This window comes from Cryptotermes secundus, unplaced genomic scaffold, assembly GCF_002891405.2.
Source record: "Cryptotermes secundus unplaced genomic scaffold, Csec_1.0 scaffold137, whole genome shotgun sequence".
In the NCBI taxonomy this organism is placed as follows: Eukaryota; Metazoa; Arthropoda; class Insecta; order Blattodea; family Kalotermitidae; genus Cryptotermes; species Cryptotermes secundus.
The window spans coordinates 58,308-77,865 of record NW_019739595.1 but is presented as its reverse complement, the minus strand read 5'-3'; the positions used below and the strand labels follow the sequence as shown (position 1 = coordinate 77,865).

General features: G+C 43.9%; 1 protein-coding gene across 1 annotated transcript in view; it reads left to right on the top strand.

Moving 5' to 3' along the window:
* Positions 1-19,558, top strand: part of LOC111871968 (atrial natriuretic peptide-converting enzyme) — a 323,648-nt gene that overhangs the window by 264,731 nt on the left and 39,359 nt on the right. The gene's annotated exons all lie outside the window — the stretch shown is intronic.

The window sequence follows — 19,558 nt, the reverse complement described above, 5'->3', positions numbered from 1 at the left end:
CATTATCTGACCTGATATCGAACCCGGTTCGCCGCGATGGGAAGCCGGCGACTGTGCCTTTACTCTTGGACACACAAAGGAAGTGCGGGACTTCACAGTCTCACAGCGGTCTTCTGGGATATTACTCCGTGTAGTCCGTCGAAAGTCAACCGACATTTCAGAGGGAGTTCTCACCTGCATCTTCAGGGTTGAAGAGTACGCCAAGTAAGAAATGAGCATGAATCCAGCAGCAAGAAACGCCCATTCTTGATGCCTGCTTCATGTTGGTTTCTTGCGTGGTTTATTCTTCTACCCTGAAGATGGAAGCGGCATGTTCCCCCGAATTGTTGGTTTGCTTTCCATAGACTACACGGCTTTATATTCCGGAGGGTATAGATCTGTACATAAAGATAAATTTCCTGCATAATTATTTCATATGTCAACGTAATTTGTAGCTATAAATTTTCTGCATTTGTTGTGGAACGAGCCTATTTTTACAACTATTGTGTTTCTGGACACCGTCCTGTTTTATTTAAAACACATCTCAGAGACTGGAGTCTGTCTCCCTACCTCTGGTGAGGGGGACTGGCTACAGTACGACGTTATAAAAAAAAACAGAAGATAGATAATGTCCATTTAAAACTTTTGAGCCTATTTATGTTTAAAAATTAATTGAACTACGGCAGAATATTTGAAAAAGTCTCATACCTAATGAGCTGTATCAGATTTGAAAACACTCTACACTGCAGCTCCTCAGAATTCCCTGCTATGTCCCACATCACTGGAGGCATAGTTTCCAACACAGACCGGTCTCCGCTTCTTTCCCGACAGATCTATTCAGATATCTTCATTCTTGTTCATATTTGCGCTTTTCATAACTCATAATTGTATGTTGCGTCAATCAAAATATCACATACCTGTCTGTGATATTCATTGAGATATTATTCTCGCTGGATAAAATGAGGAAGCATGTAGAAAGCATGTGAACGTTAAAATATTCATATGAAATACTGTGACGTGTAGATCCGTTTTTATGCAACGGTCAGTAAACAGAAAGAAAGGAGTGATGTTTTCTGTGAGATCCGCTTCGATGTGTTATGAGCACGACAGTTAATGAGGAGTCAGTCAGTGGAGTTAACGGGTGAGTTAGGCGGAGGACTTTGCTGTTCAGTCGTTGTGACGTGTTGCTGTGAGAAACTGGTAGCTGAGGTCGGGGAACGTTCGGGAACACAGACGAAGAGGAACGTCCGCCGTTGAAGCTGGTAACAAGCGACGGATTAGCAAAACAGAAAACCTAAGTGTGTGCTCTACTGAACTGTGAGATGTGTGAATTAAGGAAACGGTTATAATTACTTGTAGTCACGGATCTGTAAGAGTTTAATAAATCCAATCACCAATCCAAAACACGTCTATAGTAACACTATCACGTTCCAATTCTGATCTGGAAACACGAATGAAATACATCACGTGGAAGATAAAGCGTAGATGGAAAGATAACATTTGAATAGATCTCTGAGAAGTGGAAATTAAGACGTGGATTACACTTATCTGGTTCAGAATATGGACCAGAGGTGGAGAATTATGAAAATAGCTAAGAATTTTCCGGCTTCATACAAGAGAGGGGGCTGTTCTGATAAGCTGCATAACTGTCACCTTAGAAGAGTTTTCATCAGTACATTTCGTTCATTCAAATTTACTGAATATTTCCCTCGCTTTAACGGAACCGTCAGTGTTGAGCCGATCACGGTGACCGCACGGGCTAAAGCATGAACTACCTTCATTAGCTCAGAGTTGGGACCGTGGGTTCGAATCCCACTCAAGGCATGGATGTTTGTGTTTGCGCTTATTCTGTGTTTGTGTTATTGTGTGTGTAGGTAGCGGCCTTGCGACCGGCTGATCCCCCGTCCTAATAGTCCAACTGACTGTGTACACGTATATAATTAAGAAACAAAAAGCGACCAAGACCCAACAAAGGGCTGTAGAGCCACAGATGTAAGTATTGAGACTAGGGCAACGTCAATTATAAGGTGAATAACGAATGTGGAGCATTTGGTGGAATAAAAATTGGTAGGAGAGACCGAGGTACTAACAGAAAACCCTCCGCATTGCCAAATTTCCACCACAAATCCCACAAGATCTGGTCTGGAATTGAACCCAGGCCGCCGCCATGGGAGTCCGGCGCCTAATCACCTGAGCTATGACACGGCCTCTTTCCTTCATAAACGCTGGTGTAAAATAGAAAATGACTTGTGGCACCGTCCAGTGGTCCAGTGTGACTGATGTAAAAAGAAACTGCACTTCAATATTCATTTTCCTTAACATGTTTCAGTCTGATTGGAAATGTTCAGAACGACGCAATCAACATTTAGGGAAGCACTGTTACACTGTCATTAATGCATAAAAGTTACACCTTGCAAGTAGATTAAGTACATGAAGTAAGTAAAGATTAAAGTTATCCCTGTAACAGGCCGTGGAGGCCCACAGGAATGTGAGACGTCGAGGCTCCCACATTTTCTAGACAATCGGCTTATAGATGGCTGGAAGGTTTCAGCCTTACGCGCCGCCCGCCCTTTACCCCCAAGAATATTCCTGGTACTCATTTCTGTTAGAGGCTGAGTCGACCCCAGGGCTATAGTGCGGCTGGAAGGATTAAGTCAATTGAAAAAATTCAATGACCTCATCGTGGATGATACATTTATAAGTTATTATAACTAAATTGTTTACACAGTGAAGTATTTTAAAGTAAATGAAGAAAGTTGTCTTCTGGGCTTAGGCACCGAAACGTCGACCAAAACGAAGAATACACGGTGCCTAAACCCAGAAGACAACTTTCTTCATTGTCATCGCCGTGAAAACCTCGAAACTTACATATTTTAAAGTAAATTTATAAAAGCTTTTTGTTAAAACTAGAACCGATGGTTCGTGTCTTGAAATTTATTCTCATTAAAGGAAGGAGATTGTTTATCGGGACGTAGTTCCCAATGCCTTTAGTGTCGTGGTCCCATTGTGTAAAACACTTCATGTTGTTATGCTGTTCTGAGGTATACGGTGCTACGAGTCATTTCATAATTGACGGACCAAGATGGGCCAAGTAAAGACGCTGGTATATTACAAGGTCCCTCTTGTCCTACGTAAATCATAATTACAAATTGCGTATGAGGAGCTGCAGTCTGAAAATTCGATCAATGAGGACTTCATGGAATGTCCAGTGTTTTAGGACTTTCTTTGCCCGTCTGTGTCTCCAATTGGACCACCGTCCAGCTGTTCCTTCCGGACATTATCCAATCCGTTGCGCTTGTGAATAACCTCTGATCATATTGTGGCGTAAGGCCGCGCCATAGCTCAAGCGGTTAGTCGCTGGCTTCCCACCGCGGCGGCTCGGTCTCGATCCCGGGTCTGGTTAAGTGGGATTTGTGATGGACAAAGTGGCGGTGGCGCAGGTTTTCTCCGAGTACTTCAGTTTCCCTTGCCAATCTTCATTCCACCAGTTGCTCCACAATCACCCTCACCTATCATCTGGGGCTGGTACAATAGGCCAGAAGTGGCCGCAGTACAAGGGACTTAGTCTCACCCTACTAGCAATAAAAAAAATATTGTTGCGTATAGACCCGTTGCTAAGCCGTGACCGTAAACAGCTGCCGTTGCTAGGTAATGATCACAGTATACACGCACGTAACAAGAGAAGAATTGTGTTTTCTGTTGGTCCGTGCCGAGGGGTTATAGGCGGAACAAAGTTTAGAGCTTAGTTCAGTTGTGGGATATTTCCCAGCAGGCAAGGACGTGAGCACGGAAGATGAAGAATCTCCATCGGCAGGACCCGTTACCAAGCAACGACTGTAACAGACTGAGAACACTTGTGTGTATATCTGTAACAGCGAACTGTGAAGTGTAGTGACTAGTTGTGTACGAGTATGTAAGCGGTCAATAAATCCAATTACCAAACCAAACCCCGTCTATAGTGAATCATACACATGACAGTCTGAATCACGTGATATGCCAGTAGCTTGATGAAACTCATTCCACAGCTGCAATCCATGTATTTCTAAACTAACTGATAAAATGGCTCGAACTCAGACTTCCAAGTATGCGCTGCCGCTCTGTGCGTCTGCGCACCTGCACTTGGCCGGAAATTACGAGAGACGCAGTGCCATCAAGATAGCGGCCTGATCTTCTGTGTCTCGGAAAACCATGACGGCGGCCATGATCCTCTCAGGGGAATTTGCGTATAAACCTACGTTTAAAACGCATAAACTATTCTTAGTAATCACCCTCGAATATTTTAACGGAAAAAATATCTAAATAAATTTAATTTTTAACAGGCATACTAATATGTGGCGTACTTCAATTTTTTTTTTCAATTTTGATTTCTTTAAAAAGCCCAGTGCGACAGATGGCTCGAACGCCTCCCCCCCCATCGGCGTCAGTGATAAGAACACATTGGAATATGGGATAAAGCAACAATGAAATCGAGTTAAATATTTTCGCTTGACGAATGACCGTACCTTGTCGCGTGGGTTCTGCAGTGACACGTCATAAATTTTGTGTCTGTCAGCCTGATGAGATCGCATTTAACATTTTGCCATTTTTATCAGAGAGTTAAAGAGTTCCAACGGGAAAATAGTAGCAATAATCACATTATGTATGTGTTCAGGTTCTTCGTGGACGTGTTACTCGTACATGCACTCACCGTCAGCCATCTTTGAGCCGATTGTCTAGATAATGTGGGGCCCTCAACATCTCACAACCCTATGGGCCTTCGCGGACTGTTACAGGGATAGCTTTAATTTTTTTACTTTTACTTTACTTTATGTTGTGTTTTTCCATATTGTAATTACCTGTACCTACACTGTGTTGTGTCTGTAATTGGCCTTGCGGCTGTTGGCTCAGCACGTAAATAATAACGAACTGAATTGAATTAAATTATCATCATCTTAGTTATCATGTTCTTGTCACTTCTTATATTCGTTTGTTTGTTTGTCTGTCTGTCTCTCTGTTTGCTTACTTTTATGTATTAACGTGTTTTTCCTCAAGTGCTTGCCTGTAATTTGTCTTTATGTTGTTTGTCCACAATGTAATTACTTGTATCTACGCTGTGCTCTGTCTGTAATTGGCCTTGCGGCTGTTGACTCGACACATTAATAATAAAGAATTGAATTGAATTGCCTTCTGAATGAATAAGAGAATATGGAGTTGCAGCTACGTCCTATTAGTTACAGAGTGTCACCGGTTCGAATTCGGACCCATGGTCTGCTTTCTGTATGCTGGACACCCTGCCAGAGAAAGGAGACTTTCAGGAGGAAAACAGCATTTTACGTATTAAATCATAGAGAATGATAACAATCGTTCGGAAATCTGAAACGCACCTCGTCAACGGCAAGATACATTGATACGTTACGTTGAAAGCCGTAAACAGGCTGTTCACTGGCCGTCCTTTGCATTTCATTGCGACCAGAAGCAGGATAAACATTACGTATTGATTTCGAGAACCTGTCAACTGGAGAAGTAACATCCAGCCTCTCGCATGACCACTCCAGACGGACAGCTGTACTCTCACGTCGTCTGCAGAGCCTGTGCTCACGAAATGGTTCGCTTTACTTTATTTTGGAAAATATAACCTCAATGTTGCGCGCTTGTTCTATTTTTAAACTTGTTAACAGAGCAAATAGTTGTAAATGGAAGCAGTTTGTTTACTAGGCAGTTGGTCCATATTAAATCCTGATAACGCCTGCTGCTTTTCAGCTCAGAATCTCTAATTCCTTGTTGACTGTCGGTTTCTTCCTTGGCTTATTCTTCAACCCAGCAGAAAATAAAAAGTAAAGTTGTCCCTGTGCTAAACTAATTGAGCACTGCGCCATGAAAGCTTTCGGGGGAGTGGATGTATAGACCCATATTTTCTTGACCTCGACACTAGCTGGAGGTGAGTGGCCAGCTTCACGCCCCTGCTGCTTTGCCCCCGGGGAATAAGCCCCCAGTACCAATTGGATAGGAGGCTGGGTGGGCCCCAGAGCCGGTCTGGACGACGCGGAGAATAGAAAATTCTTGACCTCACCGGGACTCAAACTCCGACCTCTCGGCCGTCCAGTCCGTAATCAGTCGCTATACCGACTACGCTATCTCAGCTCTCTTCAACCCTGCAGATGGAGGCGAAATATTACCCCGAAACGTCGGTTGACTTTTAGCTTAGTACGCGGTGCTATATCTCAGATGATAAGAAAACTGTTCATAACTACTACTCCCATAACCTCAAATCCTATTTTTGTATTTGCATCTCCCCTTTCTAAAAATGTAACTATCAATTCATGCAAAAATCAATTTTACCTGTGGTGTTGCAGGGATCTGAAACTTCGTCTCTCTCTCTCTCTCGTTAATGAGGAACTAAGATGAATATTTAAATTTTGAAGTGTTGGAGCAAGGGGAACCGCAGAAATTTGCGTAACAAGGAGCTTCATAATTTATACTCCTCGCAAGATATTGTCAGAATTATCGAATCGAGCCCGATAAGATGGTCTGCACATTTAGCATTCTTGGGAGAGAAATACATAGTTTAGCGTGTACAGCCGTTGTTATGCAACGACCGCGAGATATACCAGAGCCGTTTGTTGGCAACGGCTCAATAAAAATGTTCCCACAGCAACGGATACGCATACAACAGAGGAACGATATTTTCTATGTGGTCCGTGCTGTAATATTATAAGAAAAGTACAAGTTTATACCCAGTTAATTCTGTATGGAAGCCTGTGAAGAAAGGACTTGGGCGCGGAGGAAGAGGAATAGCCATTGCTGGAGCCGTTACAAGGAAACGTTTAGTAACACACTGTGGACACTAGACTGTGTGCTCCAGTGAACTGTAAAGTGTTGAAATAGCGAGAGTGTTATAGATGTTTTTAGTTACGACCTGTATGTGGTCAATAAATCTATTCACCAAACCAAACCCCGTCTATAGTCACACACATACTACATTACGATATGAAGTAATGTTATAAAACCCCGAATGAAAGGGAACACTTGAAAACCCTAATCATAGATGGGAGGTTTTGGTTGGATTAATGTGGCGTAGGAGAAGGGCCGCCGGCCACGGTAGCCGAGCGGTCTAAGGCATGTACTGTCTTCGCTCGCTTGGAAACCGGGATCGTGGGTTCGAATCCCACTCGGGGCATGGATGTTTAGTTTGTGTGTGTGCGTTTTTCTGTGTTTGTCTACAGGTAGACAAACACAGCTTCCTGTCCAGTGGATAAGAGGACTTCCTTCCCCGGGGTATAAAACGGCCTAACTTAGGCTGACCACTCAGTTCCATCTAGTGCCAAGGTTAGAAATGAAGTTAAAACTTCCCCATAATTCTCCATGCAGTGGGACGAATTTGTCTTAAACCTGAAAAAGGAAACAAAATTTGCCACGCTCAGGATAGCAAGCGCTTGTCTCTTCCCCGTCCCTGCACTCTGCGCACCTGCCGTACATGCTCCGCCACCGACAGGAACACAAGTATGTGACTTACGCCATTCATGCTATATGGACTGAGCGCTGAGGTTTCCTCGTGCAAACACCACACAGCGCCACTAGTCAGAGCGTTTTGTTAACTTGGGGCAGCAGACCTGACGTAAAAACAAAGCACGCGGGGCGTAATTTGCGGCGGCAGGCGTAACACTGAAATAAATAAGAAAAAGCGACATCGTTATACAGTGGTGACCCTTCGCACCTGAAGCGATGATGCCGTCCTTGATTGTTTAATGATGCTGTACCGACTGCGAATGTTAACTTATTTATTCTCGAATTAGACGAAAGAATAACTTTTACATACATAGTAACTGGGGTGGGAAGAGTTTATGATTGATAATATTTTGGGATTACAGTTGACGGATCCACGCCCTGGAATCTAACCGGGTGCTTTCAGCGTAGATGCCACGCGCGTGAGTGTCTGAACCAACCTCTTACACGCACATAAGTGCACACACAATTTCTCTTAACGGAACACAAACACGTTTCCATTTGTAGTTAGAGTCTGTGAATCTACATCTTAGTCACACAATACGTACATCATAATAATTTAAATTTCAGTTTAATCACCGTATCAAGCAATTTTCGACGTGCTGCGATTTGAAAAACGACTTCCTAATATTGTGGACATTTCTTATACATATTACACAATGTGGCACGTAGAACCGTGTAAGGCACGAAATAAGAAATTTACAACAGCTGTTGCTAAGTAACGCTCCGCAAAGAAACATGTTTCCACGGCAACAAGAGAATGAAACAGTAATGGAAGCGGTGTTTTCTTCGCAATCAGTGCAGTTTGCCGCGGTTCAGTCATTGTGAGCTGCTGCCTTGACAAGCTGGTAGCCGAGGCAGGATACTGTTCGGGAACCCAGAGGAAGGGAAACGTCTGCCGTTGGAAGCCGCTACCAAGCAACGACTTGGGAAGACGTGACTATGGATACAAGTGTGTGTATGTGTGTAATGGGGGACTCTAAAGTGTAGTCACTCGCAGAAAGCACCGTTCCTCTGTTGCTGTTCAAGTGTTTTTTAGCGAACGTCGCAGAAACACCGCTTTCCAGTTACTCCATTGGCCTGTTAGGAATATCTTGCCTAGCAACGGACGTTATTTACAAAATTATTACTTAGCAACGAGTCTACATGCTACAGTTTGTTTCTCCCTGTGTTATTTTGTCAAAGCATTTTCTGTAAGCATTTTATTTTAATAGTTGCAGCGCATTTTCCCGCAATGCTTTGCCTTTCTCCATGTAATATGCTTCACATTTGCTTTCTCACTTCCTTTGTCAGCGCTTTGAGTACAGACTGAAATTCCTCGACGCTCGCCCGTTATGTCAATGACTTTTCCTCAATTTCGAGCAAGTGTAAGACGCGCTTCTGTTTCTGAACCAAACCCTACACTTCATTTACATATTTTCTCAATGTCCATTTTTTAAGATTACTTCTGAGCTATGTATTTCGGAGACTCCGTTCTGTTACTTTCTTTCAGAAGAAGTAACTTTTCAATTGTACTCTTTCGTGAAAGCGTTGATTTCTCTTCCCCGCGGGTTCCGCTCCTGCGAGACGAGATCTGTGTTGTTACTGTTACGTGAGCTGTGCATAACTCCGGAGGTAGTGAGCGAGCCTCAGGGGCATCCAGGGGCGGAGAGGTGGGGAATGAGTGTGGCTTAACGTGACGTCAAAGCTCAGAGGTAAAACTGGAAGCCATTACCTTCATATAATTTAGTTTCAGTAATGTGACACAAATCAGAAACCTAAAGAGATTATATCGGAATTAAATAAATAATTTTCCTGGGGAGTAAAGCGCGGCCGGCGCGTAAGGCTGACAAACTTAGCGCCATCTTTGAGCCGATTGTCTAGATAATGTGGGAGCCTCAACGTCTCACAACCCTATGGGTCTTCATGGCCTGTTACAGGGATAGATTTACTTTACTTTACATACATTATTAAATGGCTTACCCTAGTTAGAAGCTGGGTCCGTTACGTTCTTCTACTGGATATCATTGCAGTAACGCGCGTAATAACAATAAACATAAAATTAATCCAGTAAATGGCGCAAGCTCTTCTGTGTTGTAAAGCCATTTAGGTCGGACAGAGCCTGACGTTTTGGAGAACGTACCGCCTCCATCTTCAAGGTCGAATAGTAAACAAGTCGGAGCTTGCCACCTACTTCTTGCTAGTTGCTTATATGCTACTCTTCCGAAACGTGTTGCTGTCTCCGAACTACACGGCCTTACAACTGTGTGAGAACCTCGGACCCACTTTAGCCCAGAAACAGTTCTACGAAAAGACGGACAAGGCTTGGCAGACTGCACGGCGGCTGGTTCACACTCGAGGACCGGAACTGCACTGGACAGGCAAATTTTTGTTTGGCGGGAATGAACAGATACATGAGGTACTGCTTTCCCAAAGTGGTGACTGTTCGCGGGGACTGCAGTTCCTTTATTCAACCCACTGAATCTTTGCGAGTTGTTCCCCTCGTCACGTGACAACATACAATAAATGAATCACATGGTCGAACAAAGGGGGATTAATTGGCGCGTTTCTTTCACACGTGTGTCTCCAAACCTATACGTTGCATAAAATATTCGAATTTCGAAATTCTTTCCCTTTAGTATTATCCTGTATATATGCCTGCATATAGGTCCTGTACTGCATACACATATACAGTATTTACACACAGAGACTCCATATATGTACACATATAGAGGAGCTGTATATATGTACATACATACATACAGGCACTATGACCCTGGGTTCGACTCAGCCTCTAACAGAAATGAGTACCAGAAATATTCTTGGGAGTAAAAGGTGGCCGGCGCGTAAGGCTGACAACTTCACCGCCATCTATGAGCCGATTGTATAGAGAATGTGGGAACCTCGACGTCTCACAGTCCTGTGGGCCTCCACGGCCTCTTATAGTGATAGATTTGCTTTCTTTTTTCTTTCCTTTCTTTTTACATTTTGCGTAAAACAGGAACGTATGGCATAGTCGAACATGGTAAGGAACCCTCAGGTTCCAGAAAAGGAGGAAGTTCTTGACCAAGTGAGTAAATAGGACTCGACCCCGTGCTGTTGCCTACATCACCTGCTGGTCACATGTTGGAAGGTTAGTCCTCCTCACCTAAATGTGGAAGGAAACTCCGTATTGGGATCGTTGCGTCGCACCAGACCGGAGAGCTCTGAACCTCGTCACCTGATTCTCAGTGTAAGGAGTCATGGGAATGAGACGCCATGTTGCTCCAGGATTCGTTGACTGGCGGAGGACTCCGAAGGGCCGGATATTGGCGAAGAAAATATCGGCAAATAGCCCGCCAACGCTTGGAATGGTGATCAATACATATGACTAGTGATCTGGATTATGGAATTTTAGTATGCTTTGGAAATGAGGGCGTTTGCCTTCGTTGGGGGGTATGCATCTCTTCAGAGACAACCAATTCGAATTTCATTAAGAATTTATGGTTATTTATGATTTATTTAATATCGCTGACAATAACTTTACAGTGTTGTTGATAGGTAGATGGATGAATAACAGATTAGGTTAATTCGTTGAGCACTGTCATTAAGATACATACAGCAGTGGAGGTATAGGTTCACCACTTCTTATCTTGGCTCTAGATGAAGGTGAGTCGTCAGTTTTACCCCTCAAGAAAGCACCCCCGGTACTTCTGTGTAGGTCATACTCACTACACACAAGATTCATGGGCAGGACTTCAGAACAATTTAGTAATTCATTTCACTAAAACCGCCATATGTTTCAATGAAACAATGATAATCATGAGGTAGTAATTTTTGGCGCAAGAATGGAATTAAAGATTTGCCTATATTGATTTTCTATTTGGAGAATGGATCCGATTTCATTGGAAATGTACCTGCCCATTCTCCAGCCACGAAAATTAATATAATCAAGTCGCTAGTTGTCTTATTATTTCTCAAACATTACCACCTGATGATGATCATAAGCTTAGCGAAACATTTCGTGATTCTAATGAAATAAACCATTATTTATGTAAGATTTGAGGTTTTCGCGGCGGTGACTATGAAGAATGCCGTCTTCTGGGTTGTGGCGCCTTGTAGATATTGTGTAAACCGATATTTCGGAGGAACGTATCTCCTCCATCTTCAGGGTATAAAAATCCGTATGCGAGGAACCAGCTTGAGCAGGAGATAGGTTCCTCCGTAACATCGGTTTACACAATATCTACACGGCGCCACATCCAAGATGACGGCATTCTTCAAACCATTAATTATTGTACCAGCGCCAAATGATATACGAAATAAATGGAGCATTTGATGGATCAAAATTGGCAGGGGAAACTGTAGCAAATCTGGCCCAGTGTCAGTTTATCCACCATAAATCCCATATGAGCTGCGCACCTGAGAGTGAACCCGAGTCAGAAAGGTGGGATCAGGTGACTACGTGCCTGTGCTGTGGGCTATAAATAGCTTGGTTACAGCAGCAGGTCCCTAAATCTGTGGACTGCAAACTGATCGGTAACGCTTAAGTTGGAACTAGCATTGAGGATTGCAGATAAGTCCTTTCATGAATTGTGTTGCTGAACCCACCTCGGAGAACGATAGATAACATTCGGTACAAGGTGAACAAAAGACTAGTGGAAAGAATAGACTACAACTGAAGCCAGATTTACCTTCGTTTAGTGAAAAGCTGTGACAGAACATTGTCTCTCTCTCTATATATAGAGCTGTAATCTCTGAAATGACGCAATTTCGAGTTACCATAGCAGCAAACTGTCGAGTATTAACATGTCGTATGAACCTAATTCATATGGTAGATCACGAAAGAGAAACAGATCTTTTGTTTCAGTGTATCGTGTATATTCTGTGAATATTGGTAATATCTTCATATGGAAGTGAATTATAATATACTGTTTCAAGGAGATGGTTTAGGATCGAATATTTTTGTAGGTCATTCATGGGAGATTATGTTAAACTTTCATCTGGACCTATTATTGGATAACATTATTTTACAGGAATACGGGAGGGGGCACGCGGTAGCGTAGTTGGTTGGGGCACTATGCTACAAGTCGGAAGGTTGCGGGTTCAAGTCCCGATTAGGTCACTGGATTTTTATCAGTTGACCTAATCCTTCCAGCCGCACTATGGCCCTGGGGTCGACTCAGCCTCTAACAGAAATGAGCACCAGGAATTAATTAAATAATTTTCCTGGGGATCAAAGCGCGGCCGGCTCGTAAGGCTGACAACCTTACCGCCATCTTTGAGCTGATTGTCTAGATAATGTGGGACCCTCAACGTCTCACAAACGTATAGGCCTTCATGGCCTGGTACAGGGATAGCTTTACTTTTACTTTTTTTTTTTTACAGGAATACGGGAGAATGTAGGGGAAATTAATTGTACGAAAGATTGTATGACAAATTGAGAGACTTCCCGTTGTCGGTCAAGCGGTTAGTCGCTGGCTTCCCACCGCGGCGGCCCGGGTTCGATCCCGGATCTGGTCAAGTGGGATTTGTGGTGAATAAAGTGGCGCTGAAGCAGGTTTTCTCCGAGTACTTCGGTTTCCCCTGCCAATCTTCATTCTACCAACTGCTCCACAATCACCCTGACCTATCATCTGGGGCTGGTACAGTAGGCCAGAAGTGGCCGCAGTACAAGGGACTTAGTGTCACCCCACTAGCAATAAAAAATAATCTCAAGATACTGACTATGCTGACAGGTATTTTGTGGTTTTGTTCAGTAACTCCAATGATGAGGTAATGCCTTGAAATAGACACAGCCGATTCCTCTCCATTTTTCTCAAGGACATCGAAGGTCATCATATTGACACGTCATTTTGTGTCTGAAGCAAGCAACCAGCAAAAAGCGGCCTTCATATTGGGATTCGTTTACTCTTCAACCCTGAATATGGAGGCAGTAATTCCTCCGAAGCGTGGGGCTCTCTCGTAACTACACGGCGATATCCGTAATCACTATCTGTCCTATTATCCGACACTCATTTTCCCCCGCAGTTCATACAGCATCGTTATACAGGGTGGCGCAAAAAGATGGGAACTTTTGAATGTGATGTTGGCAGCAGTGTGAGGGGAGAAGAAATGTGGGGAGGGTGGTAAGTTGTAGAGTAGCACTGGAGGTTTAGTAGCCAAGGAACAGTTGAACGTTCAAGAACGCGTAGTAGCCGTGCGGGCTTATTATCGACACGGCGACAGTTTGGTTGAGGCCTNAACCAGTCTCTTCGAAATTTTGAACCCACGTTCGAATTGCATGTTTAGATGGAGCGTGGGCACAAGGGGCAAGGTTGAAATGCCGCCTAAACTCCCGTAAGGCCTCAACCAAACTGTCGCCGTGTCGATAATAAGCCCGCACGGCTACTACGCGTTCTTGAACGTTCAACTGTTCCTTGGCTACTAAACCTCCAGTGCTACTCTACAACTTACCACCCTCCCCACATTTCTTCTCCCCTCACACTGCTGCCAACATCACATTCAAAAGTTCCCATCTTTTTGCGCCACTCTGTATAAGGCAGGATTCATTCATCCATGCATATGGTTTGATTGTTTGCAAACCACAGGCACTGCAATGGTGCGTGTACGCCCCGAACTTTTTATTGCGGCATGTCTGCTGAATGCCAGAGTTGTGAAGCCAGCAAAGACGACCGTTGCTAGGGATCGGCTCCGTAAACACGCCCTACGCTAGACAATAACTTAAGGGGTGTTTACATTAGCGTGGTGCCATGTCTAATAACAGGCGTGAAAGCAGTTCGGCCGTCGTCACGGCTCGTGTAAACAAAACAGCCGTGAATACGTAGGCGTGAACGCACGCCTGCCAGTCGCCACGCTTCTCTCAGCCAGGCGTGACAAATAACCAAACCGCGTTTTGGTTTCTTCGCCTGAACCCGGCGTGACAGGCGTGAGTTTCAGTTCTGTTGTGCACCCCGTGCGGGAACGTTGCCGAAATGTCCGGAAAAGAGTTAAAGGATGGGAACAAACTGTCGCTTAAGTTATTGGAGAACAATACCATGCGGTTGAATCAGCTTTATCAAAGTGAACCATGTTTGTACGCCGTGAATTCCGAAGACTACAGAAATCGTGACTCGCGAACTGCAGAAATCAAACGTATTGTTGCTGCATTATCAGTTGACGGCTTCGGTACAAAAGAAGTTGCTTCAAAATTTAAGAATTTAAGGAATCTTATTCGCAAGAGTTGAGGAAGATACAAGATAGTCAGAAATCAGGTGCGGGAGCCGACGTTTACCTTCCTAAGGTTCATTGGTTCGATGTAATGGACTCATTTATCCGCCCTCAAATGTACATCCGACCTTCAAATAATAATATGGTATTTCCTTCATTAGAAGTAATAATCATTTAAAGTTATTTAATTAATTTTCTTTAAGTCCTGTAAATGTATTTTTATTTTTTTTTGTGCTGGAGTGGGTTTTTGAGAATAAGGTCAAGGAACTCAGCTGAAATCAATATTGCAATTTATTATTTTCAATACAATTTTTTAAAATTTTTTTTTTTTGGTACAAAGCAACTATGAATGAGATGACAAGCGCTTTAATACAAGAGAAAACATAAATGCAGTCATCAAATCTGTAAAAACATGTTAATTTAACTCAACATTTGTGAACCATTGTTACAATCAAATTAGATTAGATTAGTCCAAGAGCTCGCCTTTGTCAACTCAGCAAGCAACAGGTCAATTTGTATTACTTCAGCAACAGCACCGCACGTAAGTAACACCCCTCCCATCTTCGTACAGCGACTGAAATGATCACGTGGAACCTCGACCCCAGGCGTGTAATATGTTTCAAACATTCCAGTGTTTACATTGCGTGTAGGAAAGGCGTGTGAATACGCCACTCCGAAGCTTGGTCACGGCTTTCAAAAACGGCACATTTTGACGCCTCAGGATTCCGCCGTGGCGCCACGCTAATGTAAACACCGCTTTAGTAGCCGTCACGTGAAGGTCTCAACAGAAGCGCACACGACAATAGAAGAGCTATGGAAACAGTGTTTTCTGTGCGGTCCTTGTCGTAGTTATATAACGAAGACGAGCTGCGAAATTTGGCGGCGGTCAAGCTAACGACCGTTCAAGTGACTAAGCTGCTGTTGTAACATAAGATATAAGATAGACGTGATCTGCTTTGCAAAGCCTGCACTGACAGAGGACTTGTGTATAGTGCAAAAGGAAGAGTTTTCGATAAAATTCAATATGTACACCTGACGAAAGCCCAAGCATGTTCGTAAGAGACAAACCCATCCTCTCGTCAGATAGGATGTTACTAATGGAATGTGACCGCAAGGATTCAGTTCCAAAGAAATCTTTTGTCGTGAGTCTCAAGGGGTTTGGCGACAAGACTAACTGATTGGTGGTAATCCACCAGTCGTAAAGTAACTCGGGCTCTCAAGACTCAGAATGCTGGCCCGAGTAAAGTCCTGAGACAGCAAAGGAGACTGGTGTGACATGGCCGCCAGCCTGCGAGGACGTCAGCCCTGGAGGTGAGGACCGTCCGCTGTTGGGATACGTTACCAAGCAGTGCAGTAAACACTGTGACTGAGGGCACTAGTCTCTGTGTGATAGTGATTTGTAGAGTGTAGTCACGAGTTGTGTGTTAAAGTGTTCAATAAATCCGGTTTCCAACCCAAATCCCGTCTGTACTAACTTTATAGCATTTCAGCATTACGTTGCTGCAGGCTAAGAGAGACCCTGCTTGACCCATGTGTATCGAGGCTTGTTTATTGTGACGTCAAAGCGAGAGCTGAGTGCGAGGTGGACAAGAAAAGCGTATCAAAGGCTTGGAAGGATACAGGATTATCGAATTGGCCTTGAGCATTTCACTTCCACATTTCTTTGTAGGAATTTATCGGGTTTTCAAGTCTGGAATTTCTATCTGAAACCTTCTTTCCCCAAAGATCACATACTTCATGTATCACGTGTCAATATGCACACAAGCATGACGTTAATTAAACTTCCCTGGGCTGATGTGAAGTTGCTTGCTTTAGAGGTCCGAAATTCACACTACAGTGACTAAGAAGAACAGGTTCCTCTGTTATATGACGCCGTGTAGTCTGGTAAAACTGGACATCTATCTTCGAAGTCTGAGAACAAGCACAAAAAGCAAAGAAGCAAGCAGTTATCTGAACTTATTCTGCGAACCTGAAGATGGAAGCAGTACGTTCCTCCGAAACATTGGCAAACATCTAATAAAACTAGACGGCTTCCTTTGTCGATTGTTAAACGAAACATGGGTTTTAGATTTCAGGTTCTTACAGCACCTTTTATGGGGAGGAGGGTCTTCTGGGATGTGACGTCATGTAGTCTAGTAGAAGGTTACCGATATTTCGGAATGAGGTTCCTGCTTCTTTGGTTTACTCTTAGACACTGAGGATGGAGGCAATATGTTCCTCCGAAACATCGATTTTCTTCCACCGGGCTATACGCCGTTGTGTCTCCATCCTGCTTCTTAGGTTTACTCTTAGATACTGAAGATGGAGGCAGTAGGTTCCTCCGAAACATCTATGGTCGTCCACCGGGCTACACACCGTTGCGTCGCAGAAACTAATATTTTAACTCTTAATTTTTAAACGTCATTAACTCCGTGATTTCAGTCCGCAAGCGAACCATACCGACCGAGCGACCACCGCTTGTCGGCGAAGTTTAGTGCCAACTTTTGCGGATAGAGGATGTCGCGTGGTCAGCACAACGAATCCCCACGGCCGTTAACTTCAGTTTTCCAGACCGGAGCCGCTATTTCCTTGAAATAGCTCCTCAATTATCATCACGAGGCTGAGTGGACCCCGTTCCAGACCCACTATTTCTCAGAAAGAATCTGGTAGCACCGGGAATCGAACCCGGACCTCTGGATCTGTAGCCTGGAACGCTGACCACTAGACCACAGAGGCGGTCTTTTAAACGTCATTAGAGTGTTTAATTTCGTGAATCTCAATGTGTTTCCTGTGAGGTACGAACTGAATTCTTATATCTCATTTAGAGGAAATTCTGTCTTTAAAGGGTTAAGGGTTCAACGTTGCAACGTTCACAGAGCCCATATATCCTGAAGGTAGGAAAAATCTATGTACGAGTACAGCGCCTTTTGCTGGAGGGAATTCCTTTTTGGATGTTTGTGAAAGCAGCGGTGGAGTTTCCGATGTACGAATGAAGTCCGGTTATTACGTTACGTAGGTAGGGGTCCCTGCAGACTGAAGGACAGCGGGTGTATATTCTCAGACCTTGTTAGGAATGTTTCATAATGAAAGGCAGAGTAACAATGCCGAAGAGAGAATTTATTGCGTTGTATACATGCTGCGTTAAATCTCCACTGCAAAGACTGTGCTCTTCTTAGGGAAACAGTCGTTTATTGTGAGAACTATACGGGACACACAAGTGTGCTCTGTGGACAGAATGCGGAGTTTTATTATTGTAGCGTGTTGACTCTATAACGATAACAACCGCGAAAAAAAAGCAACTAAACAACCGCTGCTAGGTGACAGATTCTTAATGAGCAAACATACGCAGCTGTTATTGAATAATACCTTCGCAAACGAACGGGTTCCCACGGCAATGTGTCCGCGCGCAACAATAGAACTCTTGGAAACGGTGTTTTCTACGCTGTCCGTGACGAAGTTTTGTAAGGGAGGACAATTGTGGCGAGAGTTGTGAGGGGGGCTTACCCGTGTGGAGGCGGGGTCGAATACCTACACCGTAGCCCTGCGAGTCGTAGGAGGGGACGAAAAGGGAACCCAGTGCCTGGGGGTATAACCGGGCCACCCTTTTCTTGGGGTATATAAATACGGGGACCCGGCCCTCCAAGTTGGGGTAGTCTCAAATCTGAGACACTAAAATGCAACGATGAGTCCCGCGGGACTCGAACCTGAGAATGACTGCACTGGCGAGGGCCAGCAGCAATTGTAAACGATAGACCCATCCACTCGTTAGAGAGGATATTACATAAGGACTGTAACCGCAAGTGTAAACAAAGAAATAAAGCTATCCCTGTAACAGGCCGTGAAGGCCCGTAGGGTTGTGAGACTTCGAGGTTACACATTTTCTGTAGACTGTCGGCTCACAGATGGCGGTAAAGTTGTCAGCGTTATGAGCCGGCCGGCAACCCTTTACCCTCCAAGAAAGTTCATGGCGCTCATTTTTGTTAGAGGCTGAGTCGACCTGGGCCATAGTGCGGCTGAAAGGATTAGTTCAATTGAAAAAATCCACTTCATCGGGACCCGAAACCGCGACTTTCTGGTTTGTTTAAGAGTGCCTCAACTAAGTGTTCAGTTGTGAGTGAGTCTCAAGGGGCTTGTCGCCAAGACAAACTGATTGGCCGTAAAACGCCAGTCGTAAAATGACTCTGACGTTGAAGAATTGTGGGATATTGGTCGGACAGTAACGACATGAGCACAGAAGCTGAAGAATCTCCATTGTTAAGATCCATTACCGGGAAACGACTAGTGAAAGCAAGCTGAGAAGGCTCGTCTTGTGCTCTAGAGATATGTAAACTGTGGAGATTAGCAATGGAACTGTAGTTACTTGTAAGTACGAGTTGTATGTATAAGTGGTCAATAAATCCAATCACCAAACCAAACCTCGTCTGTAGTCACTCATACACGTGACAATATGTTAAAGCGGGTGGTACTAATAGTGACCACTGGACTTTGAAGGGTTAAGACTGCTTGTCTTCTGGCGCAACAGATTTCACGATAATGGTCGTACGTGACGTGTGGTTTTCTCGTTTCTTTGCGATTGTCCCGCAACTTTTCGTGACATCGTCTCCCATTGATGCGACTGAAATTTTGCAGTAGAGCTGAGAGCAATGAGGCAAGCAATGTAGGCCATGAAGGTCGTTGTTTATGTCTAAAAATATATCTTTACTTGTCATCAACTTATATGCCGAAGAAACAGAGGCTGTAAAGCCGCGCGCCGTTTTATCGTCTTCTACCACCGAGTTAATTTTGATTTTCGATTATATTCATTCATTGGTGAGGCTTTGAAACTTATTCCAATCTGTGAATTGTTCAATAGGTTCCGAAATATTCCAAATTTTGACGTGATCCAGTATGTGGAATATTATTGATAGGTGATCTGAGTACAAAATATCGGAGACAATAACATCTGACCCAC